This window comes from Nomascus leucogenys, chromosome 17 (genome assembly GCF_006542625.1).
Source record: "Nomascus leucogenys isolate Asia chromosome 17, Asia_NLE_v1, whole genome shotgun sequence".
NCBI lineage: Eukaryota > Metazoa > Chordata > Mammalia > Primates > Hylobatidae > Nomascus > Nomascus leucogenys.
This window is the reverse complement of record NC_044397.1, coordinates 3,683,921-3,697,144: the sequence shown is the minus strand read 5'-3', so window position 1 is coordinate 3,697,144 and position 13,224 is coordinate 3,683,921.

Here is a 13,224-nt window from a genome sequence, read left to right as displayed (position 1 = left end):
GAATTCCTTTTCTCTATGCTTTGTTTTCATACTCAGCCAGAAAAATTAACTTTATTTCAGCCATCTCTTCCAGTTTAGCTACCCACATCTTTTACATAATCTAGAAATGAAGATGCAGTTTTGTCTTCAAGAGGCAAATGTTCGTGCTGACAAGAGTATGGCAAACTCACTTGCTGGGGTAACTGCCTAAATGGGCAAATCAGTGGCCTTTACACAGGACGGGAGTCTTCCAAGCATGCTTGGAAGTAGAGCCAGTGTTCTTTCTTGAGGGACCATATATGGGTAGAAACCCACTGATTTATTGGAGTGGGAGACAGATTGCTAGACACCTAGTTCTACATTTAAACTTCAACTCCTTAGATACGGGATACATGTGCAGATTTGTACATGGACTGTTATGATACGTCTATAGGACCACCATGATGCTGAGGTTTGAAGTATGAATCCTGTCATCCAGGCAGTAAACATAGTACCCAGTAGGTTTTTCAACTCATCCCTCTACCCTGTAGTCCAGCATCTGTTCCCACACTTATGTCCATGTGCGCTCAAGTCTAGCCCTGGCTTATGAGCAAGAACATGCAGTATTTGGCTGTCTTCCTGTGTTAACTGGCCTAGGATTATGGCCTCCAGCTCCATGTTGCTGCAGAGAACGACTTCATTCTTTTGTGGCTGCATAATCAATGGGATATATATACCACATCTTTATCCAATCTACCATTGATGGGAACGTGAGTTGATTGCATGTCTCTGCTACTGTGAATGGCACAATGATGAACATATAAGTGCATGTGTCTCTTCGGTAGAATTTCTTCTGGGTATATACCCAGTAATAGGAATGGGCCAAATGATAGCTGTTCTTCAACCTCTGGGCTGCTTTCCACAGTGGCTGGACTAATTTATGTTCCCACCAAGTGTTAAGCATTCCGTTTCTCTGCAGCGTTTCCAGCATCTGTTCTTATTTCTGTGGGATTCCTTAAGGATCCTCAGACTACTATGCACAACTCTATGCACACAAATCAGAAAATCTACAGAAAGTTCCTGGAGGCACATAATCTCCCAATAAACCAGGAGGAGACATACACCTAACAGACCAATATCAACTTAAATGAATCGGTAACAAAGTACCAACCAAAAAACCCTGGACTAGCTGGACTCGGCCAAATTCTACCAGATATGCCTTCCCCTGCTTCCAAAAAATACTAATCATGAAACTTGCAAAAAATCAAGGCATGGCTTCTCCAACTCATTCTATGAAGCTAGCATCAGACTGACACCAACATCTGGCAGACACAATAAAACTTCAGACCAGTATTTAACACAGATGCAAAAATCCTCAAAACACTAAGCAAACTGAATCCAGCAGCACACCAAAAAGCTAATTCACCAAACAGTTAATTCACCGTGATCACGTAGGCTTGATTCATGGGATGCAAGACTGGTTCAACATACACAAATCAAATGTGATTCATCACAAACAATCAAAAGCAAAAAAACCATGATCACTTCAATAGAAAAGCAATCAAAATCCAACATCCTTCATAACCTTCAGAGTAGGCATCGAAGGACCATACCTCAAATCAAGCTCTCGGACAAACCCACAGCCAACATCATACAAAATGGGCAAAAGCTCGAATTATTTCCCTTGAACTAGAACAGACAAGGATGCTCACTCTCACCACTCTTACTCAACATAGTACTGGAAATCCTAGGCAGAACAATGGGGCAAGAGAAATGCATCCAAATAGGAAAAGTCAAACTACCTCTTTCACATGATTCCATACCTAGAAAGTCCTAAAGACCCTTTAGAACAAAGGGCTTCTAGAATTTTAAAAACTCGATAAAGTTTCAGGATACAGGATGTACAAAAATCACTTTCTGTATGCCAACAGTGTGTCCAGGCTGAGAGTGAAACCAAGAACACAATCCCAGTTACAAGTCACAAAAATGAGATACTTAATTGCTACTAACAACCAGTGAGGTGAAAGACCTCCACAAGGAGAACTACAAAATGCTGCTGAAAGAAATCAGATGACACAAATGGAAAAATATTCTGTGTTCATGAATTGGAAGAATATACAAATGGCCATACTGTCCAAAGCAACTTTGATTCAATGCCGTTCCTATCAAACTACCAATGTCATTCCTCACATTCAGAAAACTTCTAAAACTCATGGAATCGGAGCCTCATTGCCAAGGCAATCCTAAACAAAAAGAACAAAGCTGGGGGGGCATCACGATACCCAACTTCAAACTCTCGATGCTTATAACCACAATAACCAAAACAGTTTGATATTAGAACAAAATGGACACAGACCGACAAAGAATAGAAAACTCAAAGCTGCACACCTACCCATCTGATCTTCAAGGCTGACAGAAACGAGCAATGGGAAAGACTCACTATTCAATAAATGGTGCTGGGATAACTGGCTAGCCATGTGCAAAAGATTAAAGCTGGGAAAAACCCCCCTTTCACCATATACAAAAACTACAAAATGGATTAAAGGCTGGGCATGGTGGCTCATGCCTGTAATCCCAGCACTTTGGGAGGCCAAGGCAGGCAGATTGCATGAGGAATAGGAGTTTGACACCAGCCTGGCCAGCACTGTGTAACCCTGTCTCTATCAAAAATATAAAACATTGGCCGGGCATGGTGGTGCACACCTATAGTTCTACTCAGGAGGCTGAGGCAGGAGAATTGCTTGAACCCAGGAGGCAGAAGGTTGCAGTGAGCCAAGATCTTGCCACCGCACTCCAGCCTAGGTGACAGTGAGACTGTCTCTCAAAGTTTAAGCTGTAAGACCTCAAACCATAAAAATTCTGGAAGACAACCTAGGAAATACTTTGAAAAGAAGTGGTTATAAACTGAAAGCACAGTAGGGAGAAGTGCTAAAGGGTCTTCCATCTTGGCTGTGTAACCTTAGAATTTGGTTGTTAAATTCACAGAATGAAGGTCAGGCTTGTTGGCATTGTCTTAGCTCCAACTGCTGTGTAAATAACTATACCACCTGCAAGTCTGGGACAAGCAACAGGGAAGGTAGCCATACAGGTACATTCGAGATTAAAAAGGATGATATGAACTGCCTATTTGAAGAGAATGTCCTCTAAAGAAATGGTACCAGGCACCAGTAGGCAGAGGCAAGACAAAGCTTATAAGTGAAAGAGTGGATGGGATCAGAAACTAGGGGGCTAGGAAGGTTGGAATTGGTGGCTGAGGGAAAGATTGGGATAAATGCCTCAGTCGAATACATAACACAACGGTGCTCAGAGAGGGCTCCCTACTGTGGTATTTGTTGTGCAATGATGTGTACTAGGTTAAAAGGATCTTACTGAATATAGAATGTAAGATGCACAAGTGGGAAACCTTTAGATCAACAAAACTAAACTACTTGGATGTTTTGAATCAAAGCTCAGAAATGTCCTCTGAGCAAATCTGGGGACCCTCTCTGTACCTACTGTCAGCCCTGGGCTGCTAAGAAGTGGAGCCTGGGCAGGAACATCCCAGGCTTCTCTTAACCATCCACTTGTGTTTGTGTACTCAGCTCTTGCTTGGTCAGACTCAGTGCCTCCGCTGATATGAGCCCCTACTTAGGTTCTAGCTTCTTCCCCCGTCTATCTTCCTCTACCCGACTCTTTCTCTTCTGTTGACTAATGGATCTGAGCAAAGTGTTCACTTATTTCAAGCTTGAAAGACTGGAAAGGTGACTGTCAGGACTAGAAAGTAATGTTAACACTTCAAGACGGCTTATGAGATTTCTGTGGGGAAATAGATTCCTTGAAACTGGCAGTGTCTGGATATAATTTTATATGATGGTTCTTAGCTCCCTCAAATGAATATGCTTTGGACTTAGCCTTTGGCATGCTTCCTTTAAAGCTGCTCAAGCCTTAAGCTCAATCCTGTGAGAACACTTCTAGAAACTTCAATTTCACTTTTTCTGACATCACCCTGAGTACGTGCTCAGTGCTCTACCAGAAGAATCCGTGCATGTCTAATTGGGTATTCACCAGTACCTCCATAAGTAACTTAGCAGATACAGATGAAGATGCTATATGAATAAAACTCATGACTGAAGTTTTAACTCTCATGTTATCTTTGAGGGGGAAGGATTGAATATCGCCACAGTGCATTCAAAGGCTCGAATTGCACAGGAGTTGGGTAACTTTGAGCTGTTAATGCCTATTAATGCATAAACTAAGTCTCTGCACAGAATTCCATAAAGAGAAAAAGTCTAACATAACTAAACAGAATACTCATCAGCTGCTTGGTCATGCAAGATTCCATAATGTCTATTGCTGTCAATGAAATTCTGAAATGTAGGACAGGAATGATAGTGTGTAAGGTGAAGTTCAGGATTGAAACATTCCATGTTGAAAAGGGCCACCACACACTGGCAGTAAGGAAGTTAATGGGTAGTTAATGAAGATAGGAAAAACCCAGCGTATTTCCTACCCTCACAACTGAATACTTCTGAAACTAGATGTATGTAAGGTTTTTCTCAACACCAAGCAGCTCTCCATCGGACACCAGCTGAGTCTAACTCAATTCCATTTTGATGTTATCTGGAGATATCCTACAGATGAAGCACTCATTCCCATAAGACTTGCCCCTGCTTCAGATGCCATTGCACATAGTAGGCTGTCATGTATGCTTCTGACTAATCGGCTATAAACTGGTGTTCCACTCCACCCTCCTTGAGTTCAACTTGCTAGAACGGTTCACAGAACCCAAACTTTGTCTATGGCAATGGATAGGGCAAGACCTGTGGGAAGGGGCTTCCATACCCTCTGGGAGTGCCACTTCCAGGCACCTCCATGTGTTCAGTAATTTGACAGCTCTAATAACCCAGTTCTTGGTTTTGTAGCGCCTTCATATAGGCATAACCAACATCATTGCCTACCCATGATCAACTCAGTCTTCAGCATCTTCCTTCCTGAATCATGCTTTGGTCTTTCAGTAACCAGCCCCTATCCTGAAGCTATCTAGGGATTCCAGCCACTAGTCATCTTATTAGCCTACCAGACATGCCTATAACCCTGGAGATTCCAAGGGTTTTTAGAAGCTGCATGTCAGGAAATGAATAAGACCAAATGCATGTCATTATCACAGTTCCATCAATATCTTACGACTTCTTCCTTGAAGTATCTAATTAGATGGGCTTAGGCCCTGTTGCATATTTACCCACCACCAATCCTATCTACCTCAAGATAAACCTGAGGTTTGTGAGGCAGTTATGTCAGATAGCTGCGTCTCATAAGTTAGTCTTTCCTTTTTAACCATTCCGTTTCTTCTGTTGAGCTCCAAAAAGGCATCCTTAAATGGCTTTCAAAAAGCCTCAGGCCTATGAAGATTGTGATATGGGAAAGCTATAGGATGGTCAGTAACCAAGTAAGGAAGAAACCAAAGACTGGAGGAATCAACTCGGAATTGATCTCCCAATCTGAGAGTCCCCTTGAGTGGTGAAGTGCTGAAACTAAGGCTAACCTGTCTGTAGCTCCTCCAGGATTAGAACAGGGGCAACTGACTTACTGTGGTGTGTCCTCCTAGGACTTTCTTCCAAGCTAGACATGATTAGACATTTCACATGTGCCTGTGTAATGTTGGGACACTATTAGTTGACGAAAATAGAGGGTTTCTGGTGGATAATTAAGTGACTTAATTTCATACTTTATAGACAATATTCCTCAGCTCTGGGCTGAGATGAGGGGCTTGTACCTCATCTTGGCTGGGTATGAAAGGTTCTTGTAGTCTGGATTGCCTTAGAAGCAACCTGACAGGAGTTTGGGTAGTTAATATGGATGTGGTACTGAGAAGCAGGGGGAGACAGGTAAGAAAGTGTTCAGAGTTTATGCTGGGAGTAGAGCGGGAGGGGCACTTAATTCTGCTGAGATTTCCCAGATGTACTCAATTAAACTCAGATGCTCCTCTCAAGCAGATAATTCCTATCAGTTTCAAGTTGCTTTAAAGCCTAGTAAGCTCAAAGTTAAATACATTAAAGTTAGAACTTGTTAGATGGCTATAACTGAATTCTAGAAACAGTGGAATCCAAGATTACAAGGCAGCTTGATATAACATCTAAACTGAGTACAAATACTAAAAGAATGGAAGATACAGAAAACAGCATTGATGCATGTACGATATCATGAGTCTTAGTCAAAAGACATGTAGTCAGGATCCCAGAACGAGGATAGTTGGGGGGTACGGAGTGGTGGACAGGAGGACAAAAGATGCATGGTGACAATTGCCAGGAAGCCTATAAAACAGATTCAAGGAGCTCTGCAACCCCCCCTTCCCCCACCAATAAGAACTACACCTAGGCACATCATACCAAGACTGCTGTAGATCAAATATGAACTTTAAAAGCAGCCAGAGGTAGGGAAAAGCATGTTGCCTTGAAGATTGACAACTGTGTTCTGACAGAAGGCAACAGACAAGAATGGACATCTCCAATGTGCTGAGAACAAATTCCAACCTAAAACATAACTAGCAAAAAACATCAAAAACAAAGATGGACAGTCTCTACCAAAGGATTACATCCCCAGCAAATACTAAAGGATCCCCTGGGCAGAAAAGTCTTGCAGGAAATCACAACTGAAAAAGCAAAACCAGCAAACATGTCAACGTAAATGCAGACTGACATTAACTGTATAAAACAATCTTGAAGGGTTTAAACATGGGAAGTTAAAATGGCAGCAAAACTGCAAAATGCAAGAGGGTCAGTGGACTTTGTTTAAAATGTAGAATACTATCACAAGTAGAAAGCTTGTTTTGGACACCAATATCTCAAGAAATATCCTCTAGAGTAAATACTAGGAAAGTACAAAGAATAACAATACTGAAGTCTGACTTTCCTCAAGTCAAAGGAGAGACAAAATAGCATTGAACAAATGGGTAAAGTAGAAAACACAAAATGGACACACAAAGGTAACTACATCAGATATAAATGGGTGAATATTCCAAGTATAGATTCTTAGGTTTGTCTACATCTACTTCCTGCTTAAGACTCAACTTTCAGCTGTTGTGTCCCTATGCTTAAAGAAGGAAAAACATGTACCATGCAAACACCAAACTAGTATACTATCAGAGTTCCACCGAAAACACTGCAAAAGTGACACTTTGTAACAATGGCAATCCAATGATTCAATGCACACAACCTACCCTCAAAACATAAGTGAACATCAAGAGAACTAGGAACACAAAACAGACCAATGATCTAAATCTAATGAGTAACACTTGTAAACTTTACAATATCATACTTCACATTCTTGAAATGGGGTCACTGTACACACTTTTCAAAGCTTAGTAAGCTCCTGCCTGCATCCTTGGTATCAGAGCCCTGGAGCAGACAGCAAATGTTGGAGGAGGGGGCTCACTCTAGCAGCATAAGTGCTGTCAGCCTGAAGTGAGTTGGGTGGGTAACGACCCAGAACATGGCAGAAATCGGAAGTATGATGGAGCATGAGAGTGTTGGGACACAAGGTATGCCAGCTAAAAACTCGAAGGTTTGTTTACATATGATGTGAGATGTCAAGTGGCCAGGGAACATGACCTGGTGACCTAGTTACATTGGAAACAACTTCCAGGGGATTTGTCACTTGTGCAAAATGGATTAATTGTGTAGGGCTAGAGTTCTTAAAACACATTCGCACAAGGTCCTCTTCAAGGCCATATTCCTTTCCTTCCCTATTGCCAGACACCTTTCTGATGTTGACTCATACACTTGTGTACCATTAACATTGTTTTCAAACCTCAAACAGTGCTATGCTAAACTAAGCAAGTTGAAGAAAGGCATTGTCTTGCAATCTTCCTTAATACACTCAAGTATAAAACAGTCACTAGGCTTTCTTTTCTCAAATAATCCCCAGCAGTTTCCCCAAGCTAAGATGTTGGTGCCTCCTATCAGGATTAATGCCTTCTTAATCAGGATTGACTTATTATCCAATCTAACACCATCAGAAAATGGAAGGTCACTAACCTCCCTGGTAACAGGACTAAGAAAACAGTGATCTCATTTGGGGAACAAGGATGTGTGGGAGCTGTACCAAGCCTGGAGGCAGCATGCATAGAACATCTAAGTAAACGCTGACAATGGTGAATTCCACAGCTGGAGCGGTCTCTACTTCCTAGCTCCATGTGACTGGGATTTCAATCCATATTTTTGGATGAATGTTAGAATTCTATCTCCAAACCAGTAATTCTATGAATCTCCACTTAGTTATTAAGAAACTTAACTTGTTCTTTTCTTGTCCTCTGCACCAGTCCAGGCTTGTTCCAGCCTGTATGGGACTTAAGATTGGGTACAGACCCTTATACCTTGTCCTCTAGGAGTATTGTACAGCTTATCCCCTTCATATTCTCACTTCCCCATTTGTCCCCAAGTGAGCTGGTTATTCTCTGACCCTCCTTAACATCTGTTCTCCACTTTGTTCTGTGCCCCAATAGGGTAACTCTTGTGGAATACATCACCCAGTCTCCCTTGGAGAGACATCCTGACTAGGAGAGAAGTTTGGTGGGAAGAGGTTTGGGTTCTGATTCCTGACTCCCTCATGTCTTAGTTAAATGTGTCTCTGCAGATCTGGTCCTACCAGATGGGGCCCTCCTCCATAGTTCCAGCCCTCATTGGGCTTTGGGTATCCTTTTCCTTCCTTTGGTCCATGGTCATCAGTAGCTTCTTGTTGCTAGACCCTGATACCTCATCCTTTGTTCTCTCAATCCTTCATGTTCCATGAAGGTTTCCCTTCACCAAATTCTTCACTGTTTGAGTTTAGTTTTCTGCTGGGACCCTGACTCTGATACATGGAAAAGACTGTAAGCTTAGAAGGCAGCAAAGTTGTATGTAATAAGGGAAGAAGAACCCCACTTTTCCCCTCATCTGGTAGATCCTGTGTCTTGGCATCTTGGGAGGTGTACTTGACAGTCTGAAAGAATAGGGTGTTTCCATGAAACAAATCAGTAGAAGACCCTTGATCCATGACACAAGTAGAGAAAAGGGATGGACTCTAGGGGTCATCTTAAGTCATAGCTGATACAGGATCGATCTGAATGTCGTACATAAAAGTGCATGTCCTTAGCTCTGAGGAATCACTATACTGCTTTCCATAATGAAGTATGTTTCCTCTTCTCTGCAACTTCACCAGCACCTGTTCTTTGACCTTAATAGCCACTGACTGGCATGAGATGGTATCTCATCGTGGTTTTGACTTGCATTTGTCTAATTGACACTGGGCTTTTTGTTTGACCACATGTATGTCTTTAGAAAAGTGGATTCATGTCCTTTGTCTAATGTTCTCTTGTTGTAGGTTTCTTATAGATGTCCAGTATTAGACCTTTGTCAGATAGCTTAGCAAATATTTTCTAGGTTGCAAATATTCTGTTATGTAGGTTTTCTGATGTGAAATCCATACTGAGTTTCTTTGACTATGCAGACGCTCTTAAGTTTAACTAGATCCCACTTGTCAATTTTTGCTTTTGTTGCAAATGCTTTTGGTGTCCTTGTCATAAAATCTCTGCCTGTTCCTAGTTCCAGGATGGTATTGCCTGGGTTGTCTTCCAAGGTTTTCATAGTCTTTGATTTTACACTTAAGTCCCTAATCTTGAGTTTACTTTTGTATTAATACATGGTACAAGGAAGGGGTCAAGGAATATAAATCATTCTACCATAAAGACATAGGCACACAAATGTTCATTACAGCACTAGTCACAAATGAAAAGACATGGAATCAACCTAAGTTCACCAATGACAAACTGGATAAAGAAAATGTGGAATACATACACCATGGAATATGCAGCCATAAAGAATGGTCATGTCTTTTTGTAGGAACATGGATGGTGCAGGAGGTCATTATCCATATATGGCAAGCTATTACAGGAGCAGAAAACCAAACACTGCATGTTCTCACTTACAAATGGAGAGCTAAATAATAACTCATGAACACAAAGGACAATAACCAGACACTGGGACTTCCTTGAGAGTAGAGGGTGGGAGAATGGAGAACAGAAAAAATAACTGGTAGGTACTAGGCCTGGTACCTAAGTACCTAAGTGAAATTCATACAGCAAACCCCTGTGATATGCCTGTATAACCTGGATATATGTACCTTAAGTCTAAAAGAAAATGTATGTCTATACTTAAGACTAAACTTTGAAGCGGCAATCCAAATGTCACAACTACTTGCAGAAAGCATACTCTAAGTTTGCTCCTAATGACACTTATGGTCAAGCTTCAGCTCCCCAGTTGCCTAACCTGGATATCTGGTTCAGAATCAAATGTCTGTTCACTGCTTCCAGAGGGGACTACAGGGGCCAAGCACAAGGTTAATATTCAATAAGATTCTGAGCTTCAAAAGCATGAAGGAACAAGATCTGCACAATGCAAGCTCCCATAGGTTTATCCACTTTCTCCCGGGGATTCTTATCTCTGGTTTTTACAGTCGTGTTCCTTCTAAGCCCATGACAACCTGCATAAGCCGCTAGTCACTGTCCTAGTATCTATATGTTCTTGTCGACTTCTCCACCAAATAGGTGACCAAGTATAATGCTTGAGTCCTACCCACCGTGAGGACACCCTTTCGCCACTTTCAGGGTCATGAATTGAGGCTGCACTGTAGCAGCAGTCCATCTCTGGCTCACTCGTCAATATCTAGCCAACTCTCTTGAACTAGACAGGCTGTCCTTCCAGCTGACTAAGGAAACACCCACAAGGCCTAGGTGTGTGAAGGAAGTTATTGTAGGTGATGTGGGGCTCTGGGTCTGTTGAACTCTATCACTTCCATTGTGGAATGAATTCCTGAGGGTTCCCAGCCTTGGGTCTGAAATACCACGCACAAAATGGTAGCTCTAGTTACAAGGTCATGTAATAGCTGATACCTTGCCTCATTAGGGTCAGAGAACAAGGTGTAAGAGCTGCTTAACAGCTAATAATTCCATTCTGTAGAATCTGTCTCGGAGCCCTGTTGTAGGATGTCTACCTGCCACAAAATACCTCCAGCACCACTGGGATGTGGAGTCGTAGTGCCCAAACTAGAGGCTCAGATGGAATCCTGGCCTTGCTGCTAAAGGGCATCAGTCACTTGTTGCTCATCAGGTTGAACATTTTGCCATTGATATAGACTAGTGTGGTGATCTTCATAATCTCCAGACTATAAAAGTCACTTGGACAACTGGCAGAGAAGGAAAAACTTCCAGAACCTGGGAGTATGATGAATGTATTGCTGCTTTATTTGTGGTGAATGTGAATGGCTTTCTCTCCTTGATAATGGTGGTAAAGAATCAGTTTGCCAGGCCTATAGCTTCAAAGGGCCCAAGGCAGCTGCTGCTCAGTAGCAGACACCACCTCTGGCACAGCAGGTATGACTTTGAGCTTATGGTAGTTCAACATATGCCAAGACTTGCCTCATTCTCTTAGGAGCCATCCTAGTGAATCAAGCAGGTGACAGGAAGCCCCCATCCCTGGCACTACCACTCTGAAGATGTGGTGTAGCTTCTGACTTAACTTTTGGCTATGCGGGGGTTGGGGACAGTTTTAGAGAGCTCTACTTGGCCTTTCCTGCCATGATAGCTTTTTTTCCCATGGGTCAGGGAACATGTGAGGGTTAGATCAGTTGCTATATTTCTATCCTGATTAGGTACTTAGATCAGGAAAATGTCCATAGAGGTGGTCCACAGATCCACTGGAGCCATTTGAAGATGGCATTGTTCTCATTTTGTCACCTAGACTGCACACAGCCCTCCCCATTCTATTATGAGGACTGATCTGGCTGTGGAGGGTCCCTATCACAGGTCTGAATGTTCCTCTCCCCTTTTATCTAATTACCCAGGTAAATGGGCATAGGTTTCTATTGGAGGGGTGGGAATATTGTGTATCTGCTGTGACACCATAGGGCATCCTTCAAGGGAACTGCATGTAGCCCCTTCAATCAATGGACTGAGTCTAATAACTTGAAAACTGGGTGAGGGATTGTATCAGGCAGAATTCGACCAGAGAATCGGGAGCTGCAGGATTGATATATACATCCATTGGCCAGTTCCTTTCAGTATATTCATCCTATGTGACTGTGGAGGCTGATGCAAGTCCAAAATTCTTAAGTCATCTACCAGTCAAGGAAAGATCACAAGTAATCTGGAACTCAGACATGGGCCCAGGCTATCTATCCCCAGGAAAAGGAAGGTCATGAGCAGAATTAAACATCCAACTGATCAAATAAGACTATCCTATATAATCAGTAGGGGACCAAGTCAGTCATGACTAGGCTTTAATTCCACCTCATTTTACCTTCACACACACCTAGATCATATTTGGAAGTATTTGACCAGAACTGCAAGCCTACCCACACTGACCTCAAAAGCTTATCATAAGGATCATGACTGACCGTGCAGTAGCCGACCACTTTCTCACCTGTTCTTGATCTGATTATACTGACTAAACAGTATCTCTGCCTGCCCATCTATCTCACCCCTAGGCACACCATGGTTGATCAGCTATTGCTGGATTTCTCTGGATCAAGGACATTCTGCCTTGCTACCTGCTATGGTTGCCATGCCTCAGTTAAGTGCAGCCCCTTGGCCCCTGCTCTAGACTCTCATCATCCCCACTGACACCAGGGAGTGCCGTTCCATGGCAGCATGTCCTGTCAGCTCTGGCCCATGTAGGATGGCCACCACTAGGCTTCTCAGAAGCCTAGTGACCTTCACTCGTGCTTTCTGCTGTCCCTTTAGTCAAAAGAGGGATGTTCCAGAGAATATTGTCAGGTGGTAGGTTCTTTGATCTCATTGTCCATGCTAACATGGTCACCTTTTGAGTCTAATTCCTTTTGCAATACTGGGAATCCTCATTTACCACAGGCCATTACTGTGTACAAGCATTGGGGAGGCATCTCAGCAGTGTTGGTAGTTCTAGGAACCAAAGGTACTAATGATCAACCTTTTTTGTATAGCCTCATTCTGTCCTTTCCAGAAGTGTTCTATTTCCTGCTTATGTTCTATAGTTCTTCTGGGGAATCTGTCTCCCATTGCAGAGACATTACTATGCATTCTATGCTGTGACCTGACTGTTAACTAAAACTTCTACCTGACTTTAATCCTGGGCATTAAGGTAGTACAAAATAACACATCTTGGTTAGCAGCCTGGACTGGCCACTGGCTGTCTCCTGGATATGCAATGAAGTCCTGGATTTAAGATTACTTCTGTTAACTAGAATCAAGCCTGCAGGGGCAGGCATTCCTTGCATCAC